Source organism: Oryctolagus cuniculus, chromosome 6 (assembly GCF_964237555.1).
Source record: "Oryctolagus cuniculus chromosome 6, mOryCun1.1, whole genome shotgun sequence".
Taxonomy (NCBI): domain Eukaryota; kingdom Metazoa; phylum Chordata; class Mammalia; order Lagomorpha; family Leporidae; genus Oryctolagus; species Oryctolagus cuniculus.
This window is the reverse complement of record NC_091437.1, coordinates 39,458,295-39,479,791: the sequence shown is the minus strand read 5'-3', so window position 1 is coordinate 39,479,791 and position 21,497 is coordinate 39,458,295. Positions and strand designations below refer to the sequence as shown.

Here is a 21,497-nt window from a genome sequence, read left to right as displayed (position 1 = left end):
TGTTCTTCAACTGCTGCAGAAATTTACTCCTATTATTTTCACAAGATATACTAATACCCTTTGTAGACAACGTCTCACATCTCTCTCGTCTGCTTCAAATCAGGGCTTGATTCTGAAGCCGCTGCTAAGTGCAGTTATGGTCTTGGCCAAAGTATATAATCCCTCATTCATTACCGTGCTATTCTCCACATCTGTGTTTCTTGTATTTGTCCCTCCTGCTGGCCTCTATGGGCACTGTCAATTCTGCACACTCGAGGTTGTCTTGAGTAATTTCATCCATGCCCAATTGCATCTCATCCAGTACAACTGTCAAATCAATCTTCACACAGCCAGAGAAATCATCTTTTATTCTATTAAATTCTATGCTTCCATGGATTAAATCCTAACAGTAACTCAACATGATCCAGAGGACAGACACTATCATTATTAGAATGCTATGTTACCTGTTACTGCTTAAATCCACACATCTTAATAGGCCTAATTCTAAATGAGTATAATGTTCATAACCGCGTGTGATCATTCTCCTTTGACTGCGTGGAACCTGTACATTTCTTCTAACCACACAATGTGGCCAGGGTGATGAGCTATCACTCCTGTTATATATCGTTATACAGCAAAGATACGCAGATTTTGCTGGCATAGCTAATATCCTCCAACAGTTGATGAGTTCCTTGAAAGGGGGACTATACCGAGTGGCCCTAAATCAATCAGGTGGGATCCCTTTAAAGGGTTAACTCTTGATTATACTGAATCTCCCACTCCCCTGAAGTGGAGATGGTACTGATGCAGGCAGGCAGATAGGATAAAATGGATTAGATCTGTGAGCTGGAAGGCCACACCTGCACCACACCCCTGTGTGACCTCATGTCCCTACCTGACCCGACCTGTGTGCCCACCTGCCCATCAGGCTACATAACCACATGCCTTTGGAAGTGGATAAAAGGCCTGAAACACGGCAGGCCCGGCCCCTTTTCCGCCATTATGGGCCTTTGTTGCCCTTGTTATCCTGCGCCTTTGGGGCACGTGGCCTTCTGGTGCCCACGCTCTCTGCCTTCACTTTGCTGCCTGGGATAAGCTGCTTGGAACTGCTCTTATCCAAGTGCTTGCTGCTCGTGGCTTTTGGCCTACTCTTGGCTCGGTGTGGATCTAGATTTCTCTTTCTCCTTCTGATAGAGCCCTCACTCTCCTGTGCATTTCTCTCTCTGAATAAAAAGTTTAAAACTTACCATGTTGTCTGGTCTATCTGAGCCAGTAGTCAGAATTCTTCTCTGAATGCGTGGCAAGAACCCACGAGGCTTAGTAATATGGGAAATAATAAGCAAATCAGTATCCGTATGAACTGCCTGTGGTGAAGAACCATGGAGACCTCCACAAGCTGAGAAGAGTCACTGGGAGTCAGCAAGAAAGGGGGAACCTCAGTCTTAGCACCACACAGGACTGGATTCTGGCAGCTACAGTATCAGCTTGGAAGACGACCCCAAGCTCCAAATGGGACTGCAACATGACGCACATCGTGGATACAACGGAGGTCCTACATGAGGAGTAAGTGCACAGTGACTCCTGTGGTTCCTTTAACAATTCACACTCTTATTTATGACATCAGCAATCATCTGAGGCTCTTGCCATGGACTGCCAAGGCCATAGAAGCCTTCTGTAACCATAGACTACATCGGTATTTGGGCACAGCCATAAGCAAAGTGGATGCTCTCTCCTCCCTTCAGAGAAGAATACCTCCTTCTTTGATGGTCTTTTCTTTCCACTGAGGTCTCACAGGGATCCTCTGCATAGGATATTTTTTTGTCAGTCTTGGCTTTCCATGCCTGAGATACTCTCACAGGGCTTTCAGCCTGAGCAGGAAGACTTAAGGGTTGATTCTGAGGTCAGAGTGCTATTTACAGTGAATTTCATTCTAAGAGTCTGCTGTGTGGACTGCTTCCTATTTTGGGATTTCCTTCCTTTTTAATTCTATTATTACCAGGCACTTGATGTTATTATTCATAACAAACATTTATTATATATATATTATTTTATATAGTACATATATTTTTTATTTATATAATTTATACATAAACCTATCTATATGTTGACTTCGACATTTAATATGATCATTTTAACAGTTAAGATGGCATTTGCACCACCAATTTTTATGGGTTTGGAGTCCCGTGACTAGTTTTTAGGCTGCACCCTTAGAAGTAAGTCTGTAGGACTGTGTGCAGAACTATACTGCTTTACAGTTACAGACTACCTCCTCCATCTCTTATTCCCCCTCTTATTTTTAACTGGGATCTTTTTCCAATTGACTTAAAATACATATGGTTAACTCTGTTACATAAAGAATTCAACATATAGTATAAAGAAGAGAAAAGAAGAAAACAGAAAAAAAGGATGTACAAAATAAAAAACAACAATGATAAACGGTCTTGACAGGTCAAGGACTACAAGTCATTGATTCTAAAAGTGTCAATTTCGGTTCTATAGCTTTTATTTTAGGAGTGCTATTAATTCTCCCAAATCAAGGAGAACATATGATATTTGTCTCTTTGGGACTGGGTTATTTCACTAAGTATGAGGTTTTCCAGCTTGCTCCATTTTGTTGCAAGTGACCGGATTTCATCCTTTTTTACTGCTGTGTAGTACTCCATAGCATCAAGAGTGACACAGTGGGAGATTGAGAGCGAGAGTGAGGTATCACCTGCTGTTTTGCTCCCCAAATGCCTACAATGCCTGGGGCTGTCCCAGGATGAAACCAGAAACTCTAGTCAGTATCCCATGTGAATAGCAGAGACTCAAGTAGTAGAGCCAGCACATGGTGCATCCCTAAGGTATGCGTTAGGAAGAAGCTGGGTCAGAAGCAGAGGAGCCAGGACTGAAACCAGGCACTGTGATATGGGATGCAGGCATTCCAAGCGGCACATTCAACCACGGCACCAAAGGCCCACCTGACGGGTGCTGTTTAAAGGCACTGGGTTTATGGTAATATTTTGCAGCTTTAGAAAACTAATATGCCTACCAAATAACCAATGCTTTTTTTTTTTTTTTGCTAACTCTGATGTATATAATTCTTTGACATCTCCAATCTTTGCATATGTTTGACAAGATTTTTTTATTCTGTAATCCTTAATTCAGAGGTGGTTATTTTCTTTGTCTTTGCTACCTATCTTTCTATACAAATTGTAATTGTTGGTGTAAACACTTGTCCTTCCTGTTAGACTCATCTCCCTTATGACAAGTCCCTTATGCCAGGGACCAGGTCTCATCTGCAATTTCTGTACTGATCAGCTAGCAGGAGATGTGCAACTTAGGTGAAATCACTAGTTGAGTAAATGCACTCTGTACATTTAGGTTCATCAATTTTTGTCACTTTCCTATAAAATTAACACATGACGGGATTTTAAAAAATCGTTTTATACTACAGGAAGGAAGTACACTAAGGGACATACAAAAATTCATGTGGAAGAGTCCAAGTCCAATATTGTAAAGAACCCTGATTCTAGGCACGTAGCTATAAAATCCCTTACAATTTCTGTATTTTTTGTTTCTGAACAGAACAGTGATGGCTGCCAGCAAATTCACTAATTGCAGGGCAAGTACAAAGAGGCGGTCTTTGCTGACTTTACAGAAAAGCCTTATTAGCATGCTAGGAGATCAGCAGAACAACAGAGTAAGTGAGCTACATTTTTGAGAAGGGTCAAGAATCCAGTACACTCATGGAGCAGAGACCCTCGAAACAATGGAAGTGGATTACAGCCGCAGTATCTGGAATAACACTGACAGGTGTCACTCAGTGTCCCAGTCCTCAGCTATTCTGCCTGTGCCCCCCAGGAAGCTGCTGCCTGTACGTTTTCATCCCTCATGAAGGTAGAGCTCAGTTCGCAGTAGGAAAATCTGGCCATTAGAACTCATTAGAGTGCCGTGTTACAAGGCCCCAGTGTTAATACCAACACATGATTCTAAAGAAAAAAAGATGGCATAAAATAAAAGAATTAGGTATTTTTTAGTTAGAGTTAGACTTCTTTTTAAAGGTTTATTTATTTGAAAGTCAGAATTACAGGCAGAAAGGGAGAGACAGATCTTCCATCCTCTGGCTCACTCCCGAGATGGCAGCCATGGCCAGAGCTAAGCCAAGCCAAACCCAGGAGCTTAGTCCTCGTCTCCCCTATGGGTGGCAAGAACCCAACCACTGGGCCCCAATATTAGAAACTTTTCAAAAAAATCTTTCACTATTTTTAATATAATAAACTGGAATGGGGCCGGCGCCGCGGCTCACTAGGCTAATCCTCTGCCTAGCGGCGCCGGCACACCGGGTTCTAGTCCCGGTCGGGGCGCCGGATTCTGTCCCGGTTGCCCCTCTTCCAGGCCAGCCCTCTGCTGTGGCCCGGGAGTGCAGTGGAGGATGGCCCAGGTGCTTGGGCCCTGCACCCCATGGGAGACCAGGAAAAGCACCTGGCTCCTGCCATCGGATCGGTGTGGTGCGCCGGCCGCAGCGCGCCGGCCGCGGCGGCCATTGGAGGGTGAACCAACGGCAAAGGAAGACCTTTCTCTCTCTCTCTCTCTCACTGTCCACTCTGCCTGTCAAAAAAAAAAAAAAACAAAAAACAAAAACTAGAATGGTACTGAGAAAATTTGAAAGGACTGAGCAACATCGTATTACAAATCCCGTTGACTCAGCATCGTGACTTCTAGAAAGCCATTCTATAGTGACACTAACAAGTCACACCATGGTCTTCACCTGTCAGTTGCTTCATGGTGCTGCCATTTTTATTCTCAGGATACTCAGACTATGTAGGAAATGCTTGATCAGGCAGCACCCTTTTTTCTACCATGCTCCTCAAAACTCTACACAAAATGGTCCAAGAATAAACCTATGGAATCACTACTGCTTTAAACGATGTCATATTTCATCATCTAAAGAACAGAGCTGTATTTTTCCTAAGAGCTTTAGCTATCTTAACTGTCTTCTTCTCCCATTATCTATACACATTAATTTGCTGACATCAGGGCACACAGGGTATACTACAAGAGGAATTTCAGTTCAGTCTACCAAGGAATATTACAGCTACAGTTGATTAGAATGTAGTATATACCAGGAAAACTTTCAAAATATTTGGAAATAATATACATGTTCTCAAATATCCAGTGACAGAGTTTTCAAACTCTACAGGATACTGCCAAACTCACTTCCATGTCATTTCAAAGGCAACACACCCAGGCATGTAGCTTCACAAAGGGAACCACACTATTCTATGTTGTTTTTCCTAGAATACCCTTTTGCTTCTTAGAGGAGTATGTCTTCTTTCCCTTTATGCCAAAGGGAAATATTTTTAATAAGCCACTACAACATCACAGTTAAATTTTATAAATATTAGCAAGAAAATTACCAGCTGTGTGATCCTAGCAAACTTGTTAAATCACTCTTAGTTTCAATTTCTTTATGAAATGGGAATAACTGGTGTTTACCTCCTAGGTCAGCCTGAGGGTCAAATGAAATTATGAACACGTGATCAACTCTGAGTTCCGAGTATCACTTTAATATCATTGCATCAATAGCTTCAATAGGAAAAGTTTTTATCTTTTCCTTGACTATTCAGTGTTGGACTGAAAGGAATCCCTAGAGGGAACACAGTGAGACAAAACCTCCCATGTTTCTTTCCTTTCCTTCTTTTTCCCATTCCTAGGTCTTCTAAGCAAGAGAATTGTTTTGAATATATTGCAGAAGACGTGGAATGGAGATGCCGACCTACTTTCTTCTCCACGTGTGGCATACACGTAGGAGGAGGCAAGCGCACATCCTTGCCTTGCTCATTTCAGCTGTCTACGGGTAGGTTTCACACCTGCTCGTGTATGGTCACCGCCTCTCCTCACTTGCCTGCCACTCTACTCACATCACCTCTTCTAGATGGTTTTGGTCGTTTTTAGTTCACACTTCGCATATTTCATCTTATACACACACACAAAAAGAAATTAACAAGTAAATCCACATCTACTGACCTACACTTGCCTGCTATTTGGTACCTTTTTTATTAACAATATAGCCTAAATATGTTTCCATATTTGTAAAAACTCATTTTTATGATAGCTGCATAGCTCAACATCATATAAGTACCTAATTTGTCCAACATCTTATACATTAAAAAAGGGAACATCATACCTCTGTGGGTCTAATTATCTACTGTACCAGTCCTAGTTCTCCAGAGAAACAATCAATAGATGTATAGGTACACCTTAATTGACATTGACATCTTAAGAAATTGCTTTACTCCAGTGCGGGAGCTGGCAAGTTCAAAGTTTGTAGGACAGGCCAGCAGGGAATTCTGGAGGAATTTTTTTGTTACACTCTTAAAGCAGAATTCCTTTTTGCTCCAGGAAATAAAGCCTCCCACTGATTGGATGAGGCTCATCCATGTTAGGGAAAGTAAGGTGTTTTAAAGTCAACTAATTGTAAATATGCATCTCATTTACAAATATCTGCACAGCAACATCTAGACGAGTTTATGCCCAACAACTGTGTAGTTTATTCTAGCCAAGTTAACACATCCATTAGTCATCACAGAGCAGGCATTTGGGAAGCAGTTAAGAAGCCATTTTGTACACCCACATCCCACCTCAGAATGCTTGGTCTGGAGTCTCGGTTCTGCTCCCAATTCCAGGTTCCTGCTAATGTGCACCCTAGGAGGCAGCAAGAGATAGTTCAAGGATATGGATCCCTGCCACCCACATGAGAGATCTGGTTGAAGATCTTGAATCCTGTCTTCAGTGTGGCCTAGACTCAGCTGTTGTGGACATTTAGGGAATAAATCTACAATTGGGAGATCTTTCTCACTCAAATACATAAAATATAAATTAGAAAGATTAACTGTATCTACTGACTTACACCTGCCTGCTATTCTGTACCTTACTTTTCTATTTAACCACACAGCCTAAAAACGACCCCATATTTACACATATTCATTTTTTGTTATTTGCATAGCATAGCAACATATAAATATTTGACTTCTCCAACAAATCTTGATAGATGTCTTAGTTCTTTTATTTTCTATAGTAAAATAAATATCATGCATATGTTGCTTCATATGTGTTCTAGCATATTTTAGGAATAGATTCCTGGGATAGGATTATGTTATGGGGACATTCAATATGTAATTTTCTTTGATATCTTCAGATTCCTCCATCATAGCAGTTGGACCTTTTGCCTATCTGTTCTAAAATGGAAGAGAAGGTCTGTTTTGGCATAATGTCACCAATAAAACATGAAATACAGTTACAGGCCCCAGAACAAAGCCATTTTCCTCTGAAGGAGCACCAGGAGACTCACTGAGGTCTAGAATCCTACACAGCCACCCCTTGAGGAGTGGCTGGAAACTGGTCCTCACAGAAGACTGATACAAGGAAGAATCTGACTACCTTGGTTGCAGCAGGAGCAAGGGAGCAAGTAGGTAGGAACACTAGAACTGCGCACCCTGAGGTTGAACACTGAGGGCCTGCCTAAGACAGAAGGCAGATCAGGAGCATTAAGAGTGTCTCCTGCTCACCATGAGCGGCTTGCACCAAGTGAGAGAAACATCAGTGAGTGCTTTATTTTCAAAGCGTTGGGTCAGCATTCCCTGGAATAACACAAGTCAATGTAGAAAGCAGAGTGTCTCTTAGGAACAAGCAAAATGCCCATGATTGGCCACATTGTTGAATGGGCTTCTTCTAATAAGAAAAACACAGGCTTGATATTTTCTTGAGGGATGAAGCTTTAAGTAGGGAATGCAATACCTGCATGGAGACTTGCATATTTTGAAAAATTTTCATGGACATGTGATAAATTTTATGGGGTATCATAGTGTCTTTATATAGTGTATAACAAATATATACAGGTATACCAATCAAGTAAGTAGTATTTTTATTTTATCATTTCTTCATGTTAGGAACCTTTAAGTTCTGTTACTTCTTCATGAAATATGCAGTATGCTATTTTAAACTATAATCACTCCATCTTGCTGTGAAACACTGGAACTTAATTTTTCTAACTATGTTTTCATATCCATTTCTCTGATGTGACATAATCTTTACTCACATCTAATGAAGGATAAGAGTGGAATGGGAAGGGGAAATGCAGTTGGAAATGAGCCAGTTTCTAGCTTCAAAGAGGCAAGTCCTAGCTATCTGATCGAGAAGCAAAGACTTTGAAGAGTGGTACTCTGCCTTCCCACTGTCTTGCTCTCAGAGTGCTTCTCTGGTCACCATGCACTGCCAACTGGATGCCATAGCATTCTCAAGTTCCATGTTAACAGTGACAGGTCCTACACTGAGGAGCAACACCACGTGGCAAGCTCAAGGAAATCAGCGCTATTCCCTTGTTAGCAATCCCAATCCATGATGGATTAGAAGCCATCATAGGACATGGCCAGCCCTACACAGTACACAATGACAAACTCACCCTTCACCAAATGGGAGGCTCTCAAGTGTCCAACAGTGAATCCCATGATGAACTGAACTTTGTGAATGCTTTTAAGCCATGGCCCAGAGACACACAGGATACTCTGGTTCTTGAGAAAAGTAGGGAGAGAGAGGTTATCCCAAAACCTGGCAGCGGGACAGCTGGCACTCAGAGTGGAATTCAAGTTGATCGTGAGAAATGAACTGTTAGGATTTTTCTTTTACGTAAGTGTGCGCAACAAAACTCATGCTGAAGCACAAATGATTTTCAACTATATATTACACAATCATTCCTCTAATAACAAAACTCTAAGTCTCTAGAAGAGTTTTATATGAACAGCTAAAGTACGTATTTGATTTCAAGCAGCAAGAAAATTTGTTTCACATATATCCTGACAATTGCATTTCTGACTTAGCCAAGCAACTGCTCCACTTACAGACCTGGAAAGACTAAATGATCCTTAAAGGTCCCCAGATTCTAAGCACTGACACCTTTACAAATGTATTTCAGTGCTGCTGAACATGCAAGGTTTTTGTGCCAAACGCTGAGGGCAGCCTAAATTGATGTAATTCTTTTCTGTAACATTATTCCACCAATGCTTTCTTATTTAAGGAGGCCACTGGAGACTATGTTAGTTATACAAGTTTAAAGTGGGTAGGCAAGGGAGAGAAATCCAATAACACAACTGCCATGAGAAATTAATCTAAATGTTAATGCTTCCATATCCCAGACTCCTCTGGGTCTGGGTTTGAAAGAACTGCAGCAAACCAGATTGTTATCAGAAGGAACTGCTTGGCCAATAGCACCCTGAATCCAATCAGAACATGGCCACACACACAACACCTTTAGAATTAATCAACACATGACCTTTCCTGATGTGTATGCCCACGCTCCAACACAGAGTGAGAAGGATGAGAAACAGATAATCCTCAGCTGTATCTTAATGAGAACATATCTGTAGGCATCATTGAGAACCAATGACCTGATTAATAGTCATTCAAAGGTCTCCTCCTCCTCTTCCTCTCCCCCTCCCCCCACCATGTTGTTTCCTTATAGTTTAGATGGTGGGTGGAAGAGTAAGAACAGCCGAGAATACTCCCAAGTCAAGGAAGTGAAAATGCACACTTGTAAATTTACATTTTTGCCAACACAAGCTAAATATTTACTGTGGGAACAGTGTCAGTTACCTTACTTAATTCATACAAAGAAAAAAAAATGCAGGTGCCCAAGAGGCACTGAAGACACAGTGAGCTTCAAAAGAGAAGTGAAAGACTGCTCCCTCCTCTTAGGAAACCCTTTTGGTTGGAGATGAAAGATATTGCTCAAAATAATCCTACTAACGAATGCCCAAATACCAGAACGAATGTCCTTAAAAGCAAAGAGTTTGGTTGTATTTGAGCACCTAAGAAAGGAAACAGATTTCAGGATGGATGTAAGAGAGGCTTCCCTGATCAAGTGACAGGAGCTGCAATACAAAGGGTAAATAAGTGCATCCATTCTCTGACCACCACAGGCTAAGATAGGTACGTGATGGTCATCCTCCATTTCAGTGTTAGGCAACGTGAGCCTTACAAGTTAAAGAATCTCTGCAAGGTCTCTGAGCTGATAAGCAGCCAAACCAAATGGAGGCCCCTCCCCATCCAGAGCCCTCACTTGCAGCCATGTTATGATACCAAAAATGTCAGCTCACTGTGGCAGTGCTCCTCAAAGGTGGGTGGCAGGATGGATGACATCAGCCTCGTGTGACCAGAAGTAGAAGTTCTGAGGGTGCTACCCAGCAACATGTGCTAACAGTCCATCAGGAGAATTCTGATGCATGCTCAAGGATGAAAACCACGTATTTCCAGGGAGACAGACCTTGGTTAACATCACAACTAAGAAATGCTCATAAATGTTCCACCCGACTTCCATACAGTGAGCCTTCCTTTAATTAACAAATTTTTGTCTCCTCGATTACTTCTTCCTGCATAATCATATTGTTTCATTGTCAGAAACCAAGTCTCTTTCCTAAAAATGCCTCATCATTGTAGAAATAGAAGTCATTCCTGATAGACATTATCTAAAAATATAGGTCACAACGATATTGAAAAAAGCCTGGGGGCTGGCCCTCTGGCATAGTGGGTAAAGCTGCCTCCTTCAGTGCCAGCATCCCACATGGGAGCCAGTTCGAGTCCCAGCTGCTCCACTTCCAATCCAGCTCTCTGCTATGGCCTGGGAAAGCAGAAAAAGATGGTCCAGGGCCGTGGGCCCCTGCACCCACGTCGGAGATCCAGAAGAAGCTCCTGGCATCAGATCAGCGCAGCTCCAGTGATTGCATCCAACTGGGGAGTGAACCAGTGGATGGAAGACCTCTCTCCCTCTCCGTTTGACCCTTCTCGCCTCCCTCTCTTTGACTCTCTGTGAAACTCTTTCAAATAAAATAAATCTTTAAAATAAAAAAAAAATAAAGAAGGCTGATGAAATATGTCAAACACTGAAAGAGCCAGGTAGAACAAAAGTCTTTTTCAAGTAACACATAGCAACGATCTTATTTCCAACACCTCCTCCCTAGATTTACTAGCAGTTAATAGGAATTTACACTTGCAAATGCAATGGTAAAGATTTCTACATTCATTTGCTCTAAGAAGTTGTGTATTTAATTCAGCCATAAAATGTTACAGGAAATTGAGTTTGCTCAGTTTAGCAGCAGGTGATAATCGTGAACCTACTACTCCTTCAACTCACCAGATTTGTGTAGAAGTAACACACAACACCACACCAAAGGCAGGTCCTCTTAGGAGGCAGAAGGCAGGCTAACCGATTCAGCCCTACAGCTATTACATGTCTTCTACCATGCATGTGGTAGACTCTTTCCACCTAATGCTAAACCTTACTCCTTATACACTCCCTTTCTTCCATTCCTGTTTACTTTGTAAACAGCATCAGACTAATGCTCTCAAGTTTTGCTCATCTTAGGATTGTAGCTCCCTACTTAATGCACATTTCCATTCTCAAACTCCGCTTTCACCATCGCATCAAAACCTCTCCCCTACAACTATGTACTCAGGAAGAAGCATACTCTGCCCTTTCTCTAAGGGCAAGACCTGTGGCTCAGGCATAGACTTGTCAGCATTTTCTTATCTGATGAATCAAAACTCGAACAAGGGGAAGGGAGGAACAGTTTGCCAGAACTCAGAGGCAACAGAATTTCTTGTTCTCATAGAGAGCTTCTTAAACAGACTGTCTCTTCCCCTGTGTGTGCATTAAGAAGTATGCTAGCTCAGGAATTGTTGGGAGCAGTCTTTTGGCTACAGAAAAAGCTGGTAGAGCATAGGGCTAAGGGGAGAAATGGAGTGACGCAGATGGGTCCTCCATGGTATTACTGAAATGCTCAATCAGACCACTCTTGAAACGCACTTAATCTCTACACTTACCAGCTACATAAGCCAATAAATCTTTATTGTTTATGTCAATGTGAACTAAGTTTTTTCTTATTAGTGGTCCTAACACATCTGAAATGATATCGATCATTCCATTAAGGAGGGTAATTCAATATGCTCAAAAGCCTCAACATTGTATGCACCCTCTGAGCCAATAGTTCCTCTAAGAATTTCTCCTAAAGGAAATAGTTGAATTGGTCTAAAAATACTTATTATGCCTATTCGCAGTATTCTTTAAAATAGTGGAATACTGAAAATGATTTCAATTCCTGAAGTGTAACTAACCAAGTATATTGGAATAGAAAGGCTCCTGAATACCATCCAGGCATGGAAATACAAGGCAGCAATAGGTATTTGACAGCAAAAGCTGTACCTCAATGTAAGAAAATATCAGGTGGAATATTTTATTAATTCAGTTTTATTTAAAAACAAAGTATAATGACGAGATTAGTGTTTTGGGCTTTCAGAATCAGGAGCTTTGCACACATTACTGCAGAGCTTCTTGGTCCTGGCTATATCACATTCACCTAGAAAAAGGCATTAAAAGACAAACCAACACAGACAAGTAAAGACTATTACATTCTGTTCTCTGGGGATGTGCAACACATGCATTAGGATTTCACAAAGATCTTTGGGGATTCTAATGAACACTGAAGATTTAAAAATCATAATACTTGGACAGGCATTGGCCTAACAGTTAATAGTCAATTGGGATGTCCACATCCCATATTGGATTTGAGCTCTGGCTCCTGATTCAGCTACCTGCTTACTACAGACTGTCAGGGGTGGTGCTGATGGCCCAAGTAATTGTAGTTCTGCAACATTCATGGAAGACCTAGATTGTGTTCTTGCCTGCTGGCCACTGTTGCCATTTGGAAGTGAACAAGTGAAAGGAAGCTCTGTGTTAGTCTAACAAATTAAAAAAAAATTCAGTGTTCTCTTTTATCCTGACAACAATGTAAGTATCAATTTTGTCACTCTTTTGTATAGACAAGCAAATATCAGGTTAAGTAACTTGCCTGCCTATATAGTAACACAGAATTGGGGCCATTGCTGTGGTGCAACAGAGTAAGCCTCTGCCTGCAGTGTGGGCATCCCATATGGGTTCCAGCTCATGTCCAGCTGCTCCTCTCTGATCCACATCTCTGCCATGGCCTGAGAAAGCAGTGAAAAATGGCCCAAGTGCTTGGGCCCCTGCACCTACGTGGGAGAGCCAGAGGAAGCTTCTGGTTCCTGGGTTCAGACTGGCCCAGCTCTAGCCATTGTGGCCATTTGAGGAGTCAGAGGACTGAAGACTCTCTGTGTCTCTCCCTCTTTCTGTCTGTAGCTCTACCTCTCAGATATATAAATAAAATATTTAAAAAAAAACAGAGATGTCTTGTCTCTACCCAGGACTAACTATCTCACTTTAAAAACTGTGATATCAACATTGCTATACAGTTGTCTCTTAGTGAACTAGGATAGAAATGTAAGAAACTTGGATCAAAGGAAAAAAAAACACAAAAACTTACAATAATATAATTATGTCAATGAGTCGTGAGGTAATGTATTTTAATTTTGAAAATTTAAAAGTATTTGTAAACTTTAATAATTGGCCCATCTTTGTATTATGAAGATATGTGTGTGTGTTTAAGAGTAAGGGTGCCTCAAACAATCTGCTGGAAACCGTAATAGCTAAGTTTATTTTGGTGCAGAACTCTATGAACTCCATGCATAAATGGAGTCTTCTAGAAATTCATAGAAAATCTGTACTAAGAAAAAAGTATGCACAGCTTTATTTTTTGTACCTAAATGAACTTTGGATACCACTTTCATGAGCTTTCTAAGATTTATTCATTCATTTATGTGAAAAGCTAGTAACCAAGATCTTCCAACTGTCGGTTTAGGCCCCAAATGGCCAGACCAGCCAGGGCTGATCTGGGCCAAAGCCAGGAGTTGGGAACTTCATCCTCATCTCCCACATGACTGGGGCAGAGGCCCAAGCACTTGGGCCACCTTTCGCTGCATTCCCAGGGGCATTAGCTGGAGGCTGGGGTTGCAAGGAGAGCAGCTAGGACACAGACCAGTGCCTTAATGGGATGGCAGTGAGACTGGTGGCAGCTTTACCAGATACACCATGCTGGCCCCTTGCTGAACTTTTAGAAACATAATTCAGCCAAATTATATTTCATGCCAATATAGTTTCACACAAGAGGCAAGCTGTTTTCACGCCCTATTTTCATTCAGTGTCCTTTCTCAAGGTGAGCATTCAGCACAGAGATTTCAGAATGCTTATTTTGGTTGTCAATCCCTCCAGGTATATCATCTTCCAAATATTTCCTATATGTAAGCAATCTTCAGAGTATATGCCAAGTTGGTATTATGAAAAAGTAGGAGGCTGGCGCCGTGGCTCACTTGCCTAATCCTCCTCCTGCGGCTCCAGCACCCCGGGTTCTAGTCCCCGTTGGGGTGCCAGTTCTATCCTGGTTGCTCTTCTTCCAGTCCAGCTCTCTGCTGTGGCCCGGGAAGGCAGTGGAGGATGGCCCAAGTGCTTGGGCCCTGAACCCATATGGGAGACCAGGAGGAAGCACCTGGCTCCTGGCTTCGGATCAGCGCAGCACATCGGCCACAATGTGCCAGCTGTAGCTGCCACTTGGAGGGTGAACTAACAGAAAAAGACCTTTCTCTCTCCCTCTCCCTCGCTGTCTAAATCTGCCTGTACAAAAGAAGTAGGCATAAATTTCAAGATTTTTGGCAACAAAATAAGCTAATGCTCCAGTTTTTGATGTCCCTTTGCAGGGTTGGTGGCTTCCTAAGTCCCAGTGCCTGCCCTCAGCAGCACCTCCTGCCCATAGGCCCCTGCTGGCCATTCCCTCTGCTTCTTCCCCCTCCAAGCTCCTCGTGCCTGCCTCTATAGACCATCACCAGTTTCTGGGCAAAGTTGCTCTTGAAGGTACTATGGGTAACAATGTTGAAAAACCATCCATCTGAACCAACTCCTTGACTTCGGAGATAAGACAGTAGCTCACCGAGTGGAAAAGCACACAAAGCAACATGTCCTTCCCAACAAAGAACACCAGGACTTGGGCTCTGTGATCCTCAGTGCAGGACAGGAGATCAGATTCCTGCGGCTTCTCCAACAACTTGTCGTGAACTTCGTGGCTGAAAACTAACATGGTATGTGCGTTCTGGAGGTCCACGTCTGGCAGGGGCTCACCAGGCCACCTTTCTCTCTGGAAGCTCTTGGGCAGAATCTGCTTTCTTTTCCAACTTCTAGGGGCTGCCTGCATTGCTTGTCCTGGGATCTCTTTGTCTGTTTTCCTTCAAAACCAGCAACACTGGGCTGAGTGCCTCCCACACTGCTGTCTCCATGTCATCTCTTCCCAAGTCACCTTCCCCGTCTGCCCACAGCCAAGAGAGGTTTTCCATTCTTAAGGACTCAGCTGATGGGCTGGCGCCGCGGCTCACTAGGCTAATCCTCCACCTAGCGGCGCCGGCACACCAGGTTCTAGTCCCGGTTGGGGCGCCGGATTCTGTCCCGGTTGCCCCTCTTCCAGGCCAGCTCTCTGCTGTGGCCAGGGAGTGTAGTGGAGGATGGCCCAAGTCCTTGGGCCCTGCACCCCATGGGAGACCAGGAGAAGCACCTGGCTCCTGCCATCGGATCAGCGCGATGCGCCGGCCGCAGTGGCCATTGGAGGGTTGAACCAACGGCAAAAAGGAAGACCTTTCTCTCTGTCTCTCTCTCTGTCCACTCTGCCTGTAAAAAAAAAAAAAAAAAAAAAAAAAAAAAAAAAAAAAAAAAGGACTCAGCTGATTAGAATGGGTTAACTCAGTCCAGCCATCAGTTTCCTATTGCTCTACCAGAGTACCTACAGCTAGGTATTTTAAGAAAAAGGGGTTACTCAGCTCCTATTTTTGTGAAAACTAAGCGTTAATTCCTCCCCAAAGCCATGTCCCCCCTGCCCCCCGATGAATGACCTCTAACAGGCTCCACTTCCCCTAGGCCCTGCCACCTGCATGTCGCCACACAAGAGACTCAGTGCACAGTGCAAGTACCTTGGCAGACAATCACCCACATCACTGCAGCAGGCTAAGCCACAGAGAACTTCCCACCTCCACGCCCTTCCTTTGCTCGGTCTTCAGAATCAGCTTTGCCACGGATGGTAACATTGACAACTTCCGAGAATTACGATGTGGACCTCTTTGGGGAGCAATTACTCTGCTAATGACAGGAGCATCTGTACTTTTCTCCGTTCAAAACATCTGCGAGGCGTGACACATCCATCAATACTAACTGGCCAAGAAAGTGCACCCCCAGGATAGAAATGCTCATCCCAAAGATGTCCCCAAGGGTGGCGGGAGAGGGAAGGGGGGAGAAAAATCTTTTTAAAAAAGAGACTCTTTTCATAACACACGCCCTCTAATTCAATGATGGTACAAACCCTTCACAACAGTAGTCTCCCAGTATCCCTGTGTTGCCTGTTACCATGTCCTACTTCTATACATTCCATGCAAATGACCTATTTTACTAGCATAGACAGGTAACTCAAGCAATACAGCAAGTTTAGGGATACCTCATAGGAAAAATAAAGATTTTGATCTCGGGAGCTTAGCAGATTAAAATGCTCAGGTTGTATACTATTGCATGGAATTTATTTCAGATCCACCTTGTGTGAAATGGTGAACTTCATTGTCAAGAAATTATATATCCTTAAATAGTTGAGTAACATGGACTAACTTTTGGAAACTGCTATTTTGAGTCCCTGAGGGCAAAGATGTCAACTCTGTAAGTGCAGAGTCCTGTTACCGAGTTGCTCCAGGCAATGTCACAGACCTCAGAGAAGGGCTCTGGTAATGGCTAACAAGAGGTGAAAACCCTCCTCTCGCTCCATGCCTACTCTCTGCTATGTGCTACCACTGATGACTTTGACAAAGGCATGCCATTCACCTCCAATGCCCCCAGCTGCCCTTCTTTTTCCTTCCCACAAATACCCTGTTCTTCTACCTTCGATCTTTTTCTCAAAGCTTACGGAATGCCCTTCGATCACTGAACATGGCAGGCCCACTGTTCTTTTCAGGTGAACATGAGCTTTACAGAACGTGAGATCATGCTCCAAATTATACCATTCTACATTCCTGACATTTCTAGACCATCACAGAGGACCTTCACTTTGCAAACACACCCTGAGGACTTACGTTTTACATAATGAGGCACAATATTTTATTCTCGAGTACCTTTACACACACACACACAGATGTCTATACTTGTCTGTGTATCAGGGAACTTCAGAAAGTTCACAGACAGCATGTATTATAAAAAAACAGTATGTGGATTTTTTTACATAAAAATGTCTCTTTTAAAAACTGTATTTGAAAAGCACAGAGAGAGAGACCTTCCATCTAATGGTTCACTTCACATATGAGATGGATGGGCAGGCAGAAGTCAGGAGACTGGAACTCCACCCAGGTCTCCTATCTTCTGCTGCTTTCCTGGTCACATTAGCAGGGAGATCGACTGGAAAACACTTGCTTGCTCCCCAGGTGGCAGCTTAACCTACTGTGTCACAACATGGACTCCTTCAAAATAACTTTATTCTTTTCTCATGAACATTCACAAATATACATAAATGACTGATTCATCTCTAGACAACCAGACAAAACCATCCGAATCGGGAGTAGGAATTGTATCCGTTCCTCCACACACCTCTTCCTTCCTTGAGAAACTCTGCTTTCTGGAGGAAAGTGATGGGCCCCAGGGAGAATATTGAAAAACACCTCAGGTGCGCCGAGTGGTTGTGGATCTCGGAGCAGACTTTGAAAATCTGAGTGACAGATGACAAAGATTTTTAGGGCAACGGAGAAGGGCGGGTTGGAAGCTATCCTCCTTTCAGACATGGAATCCTGGGTTGGGCGCCCAGGATAACAACACGAACACCATCAGAGTCCTCTAGAGACTGGGCCACAGTAAGTCAACAGCAGGCCGGGAAGCCACACTAGGCGATGCAAACTCCTACTTCCACCCTGCTTCTGCTCACAGGGACTCCCCACTTCCTTCTGTTTAGTTATGCCAGGGAATTCTTCACGTCACTACGTGGAAGACAACCCTGAGTGTGGACAGAGGGCTTTCTGCCCTGCGTAGAGGACACGGATTCCAGAATCACACACAGAACTGCACTGACATCATTTAGCACAGATCATTTTGTAAGTCGTGCTCTCGCAAGGCAGCTCTATTCTTCAGAGCCAGCAGACGAGAGCTCTCATTAGAAGTCAGTGAGTGTGCAGGCTCTCTCTCTCTACCCCTTCATGCAGAGATCAGAGAGAAATACTAAAAAGTTACCTAGTTAGGCCTTTCTAAAGCAGTTTCCATTGAAATGTGCCTATGTTATTTTGAAGCATTTAAATCAAATTCCCATGTGTGTGCTTGAAGCCTGACAGAAATTGCTACTTGAAACACGTTTTCAAGAACAAAAGAGTCCAAGAAAACTTGGCACTAGCCTTTCAACCTCTGTTTAATCTTTCTACTTTTTAAAATTCCAAAGTCTCAAGTTTTTCAGGCAGTGTAGTTTCTCTAGCATTATTTTTATTCCTTGGCACACTTTCTGAGAGACAAACTGCCTGTTTCTGGCACATGAAAGAAAAGATCACAGCCCTTGCTGGCACCTCCGTCTGCAGAGCATTAACCTAACTGTTCATTTGTTCCATGTAGCACACTTCGTGGAGTTCAGTTGAAAACGAGAGCTTCGCTTATTCTGTATTTTATCATTGTGAGGGACCTTTGGTCTTCAGCCAATTCCTGTTTTCCAAAGCAAGTACAACACAACAGAAGCCACTGGAGACCTAGGGTTTTCCCACCCTTCTGTTTTGTGTCCTCTGGATTAATTTAGGGGTTACTAACGCAGAGTAGCTCTTTCCCTCTCTTCCTGTAACTCTGTCACTTAATGGGAATTCAGTCAGTTACATAAATCTTTCCAGGAATCGTCAAATAGACACTTCCACGTTATCTCCCACACACCAAACCTGCTTCTAGCTTCTTTGTCTTTTTATTTTTATTAGGATAACACAATAACAAAAATAGTATCTGTATCTAATGATAAAGATGCAAAGCCTAAAAGTCAAACAGTAGAATAAGTACAACAAAAATAGTCACCTGTGCTTAAGCCACACTGTGGTTCCCACTCCCTTAGGAAGCAATTGGCTCAGTGTCTTAATTTGCAAAGGCAGTGATTCCTTGGGAGGCCATCAAACATTAGAGAGGAAACACATTCCACTGGGCTCCATCAAGTCTGGGCAAGGGGACCCAGAGAATTTTGAGTTCCTTGAAAAGTCCTACCTGCCAGCAGGGGTGCTGTTCCCAGCAAAGAAACTTCCGGTGACACCATTTGTACAGTATCTGGGAACTCTCCTTCTAAACTTGCTCTTCAGCAATGTAGCTACAAACCCATGCCCCTTCTCCCATCGATTTCCTCAGGAGGGTCAGCAGAGCAAAATCATCTTTGTACTAATTTATTAGCAGCCACTCTTCCACAAAATATATGCAAAACAGGAAGTCCCTTCTTATCTCCCCTGTAACCACCGAGTGAGAGGAGTGTCTATTGGTTTCCTTTCTGCATAAGCACTGATACAGGAGGGTGGTCCCCAAATAACATTCACTCCTATCAGTCACATGAGCCAGTCATAGTGCATTCTCTCTTGGAATACAGATACAATGGCACTGTCCCTCCAAGCTCTACATATGCACGCAATCATGCAGCTTTGCGGCCAATTTCCAGCTCCCATTTCATCACATGTTCAGAGTACAGCTTTTCCTCCTCCATCGGCTCACTTTATAAAGCTTCATGACAACCTGCTCTGCAAGTGTATGAATCGTTACTTTTGAGTATCCATTCTTAGGGCACTTGCCCCTCTTGTTTTAAGTTCTTCTTTCTGTCCCTCTCTACTACAACTTGTCTCCCAGCCACCTCAGATTTCACTACCTTGATGGCCAGACCTTCTGCCAACTCAGAAGAGAGTTCCATTTGCTCCAACTACTTGGTTCAGAAATGAAAATAATTTCTTATAGACTCAGCAAGAACCAAATCTCCTTCACACAGGCCAAGTGGGAGGAGTCTATACTCCGAATCAAACTTGGGGTGTTTTCTTCACTCAGACATCTCACGTCAGGCTGCTTGACAACTCTCACTTTTTCAAGGTCAAAATAAATGGGCTTCTTATAAATTCTGGGACATGCAATTTACAAGGGAGTTAGGTATGAATTATTTAGTAAGAAGAAATCAGCACCTTCACAGTTACACCTCGCACAGCCTTTTTTCTAGTCTGCTCTACCAGTTAGTTCTATTCGCAACTGAAAGACGTTCACCTGAACTTACGGCATCTATGATGTCCCCAGATAAGCCCCTACTCTTCCTTAGTCTTCTGTGAACTGGAAGCCCTTAAGCTTCCAATACTTAACTCCTGAGCTTTTAGACTTCCGTATCAAAGAAAGGGGTGCTCCATCAAACACAGGAAATTAAACTCTTGGACACATGCCACCTCCCCACACTGGCAGTGGGAATTCCCAATCAGAACGTCAACATGTGTCAGGAGAAGGTAATGTAATTCCAACCCCATCAAGGTTCTTGACTATCCTGACTTGTGAATGGTAGACTTACAAGACTCTGTGAAGACCTCTGAGTTCCAGAAACCACATAGAAACAGGCACCAGCCAGTACTGTGTCATGATACCTGCTTCCTTGTGTCTGGGTTCACTAGTGCTGCTTAAGGAAAGGTGAGATGTTTCTTCTGATTCCAAAGAGGTCAGACTCAGATGGAACTCTAAGCATCTTACTCTTGCTGAAAGACAAGAGAAGCCACTGCCTGCAGTCTTTTCTCCCTTCGTTAGTAGCAGTTCATTCCTACCCTAGACTTGGCAAGTTCTCAGAATCTGAATGGCAGGTACAATTACAAAAAATGTCTGCAGTTCTGTTCACTAAGGCTTCATACTGCATATTCAGTCTGTTCCCAGAGACAGCCGAAATAATTTCCTTCACCTCCTGCACAAAGATTAGAGAACAGACTTCAAAACCTCAGTATCAGGGCCCAGACCAAGACAGGCCAGTGCTTACCACGTCCTGGAGGAGGAGACATGGCATCCAACCCAGAAGGGCTTGGCAGGGGTCTCAGAAGGCGTCCTCCCAATCTTAACTGTAAGCAGAAAGGATGTGTTTCCTCATAATTTATAGCAGGTGTGAGGAGATCCCAGCATCCCTTCTGAGACGCACCAAGCACCTCAAGTGAACAAGGCTGAGTGTAGAACCAGTTTTTAAGAGCCCAATGTGGATAAGAATCACCTGGGAGAAGTGAAAATGTAGATTTCCAAGTTTCAGTCACAAAGATTCTGTTCAGTGACCAACAGTAGATGTGGAGGGAATGGCCAAACACTAAAGACACAGATGCAGAGTGACAATAACTCCAGAGGACAACCCCTCTACTTCATGGGAGGCTGCTGTTCGCAGGGCTTCTGGCTGCATCACTGATAATAACAATAATAAAGTTGACTCTCACTAAGTAGTTTGTCCTTTGACAGGTGCTGTGTCTGGTACTTGATAGGCATTATTTAGTTCTTCAGTACCAACAGTGGCCAGTATCATCCCTATTTTATAAAAGCAGCCCAGGGTAGCTGTTTTATGTGATGTTACACA

At 43.1% G+C, this 21,497-nt stretch overlaps 1 protein-coding gene across 31 annotated transcripts in view; it reads right to left on the bottom strand.

Annotated features, from left to right (window-relative positions):
* The window catches only part of LOC138850199 (uncharacterized), a 458,403-nt gene that overhangs the window by 184,058 nt on the left and 252,848 nt on the right, over positions 1-21,497 (bottom strand). For 4 of the 31 annotated variants that reach the window (XR_011389860.1, XR_011389861.1, XR_011389852.1 and 1 more), the window contains exon 5: positions 1,227-1,531. The exons of the other annotated variants lie outside the window; for them this stretch is intronic. The gene's annotated coding sequence lies outside the window, so the exon portion shown is untranslated. The remainder of the gene's footprint in view (positions 1-1,226; positions 1,532-21,497) is intronic. 31 annotated transcript variants of the gene reach the window in all.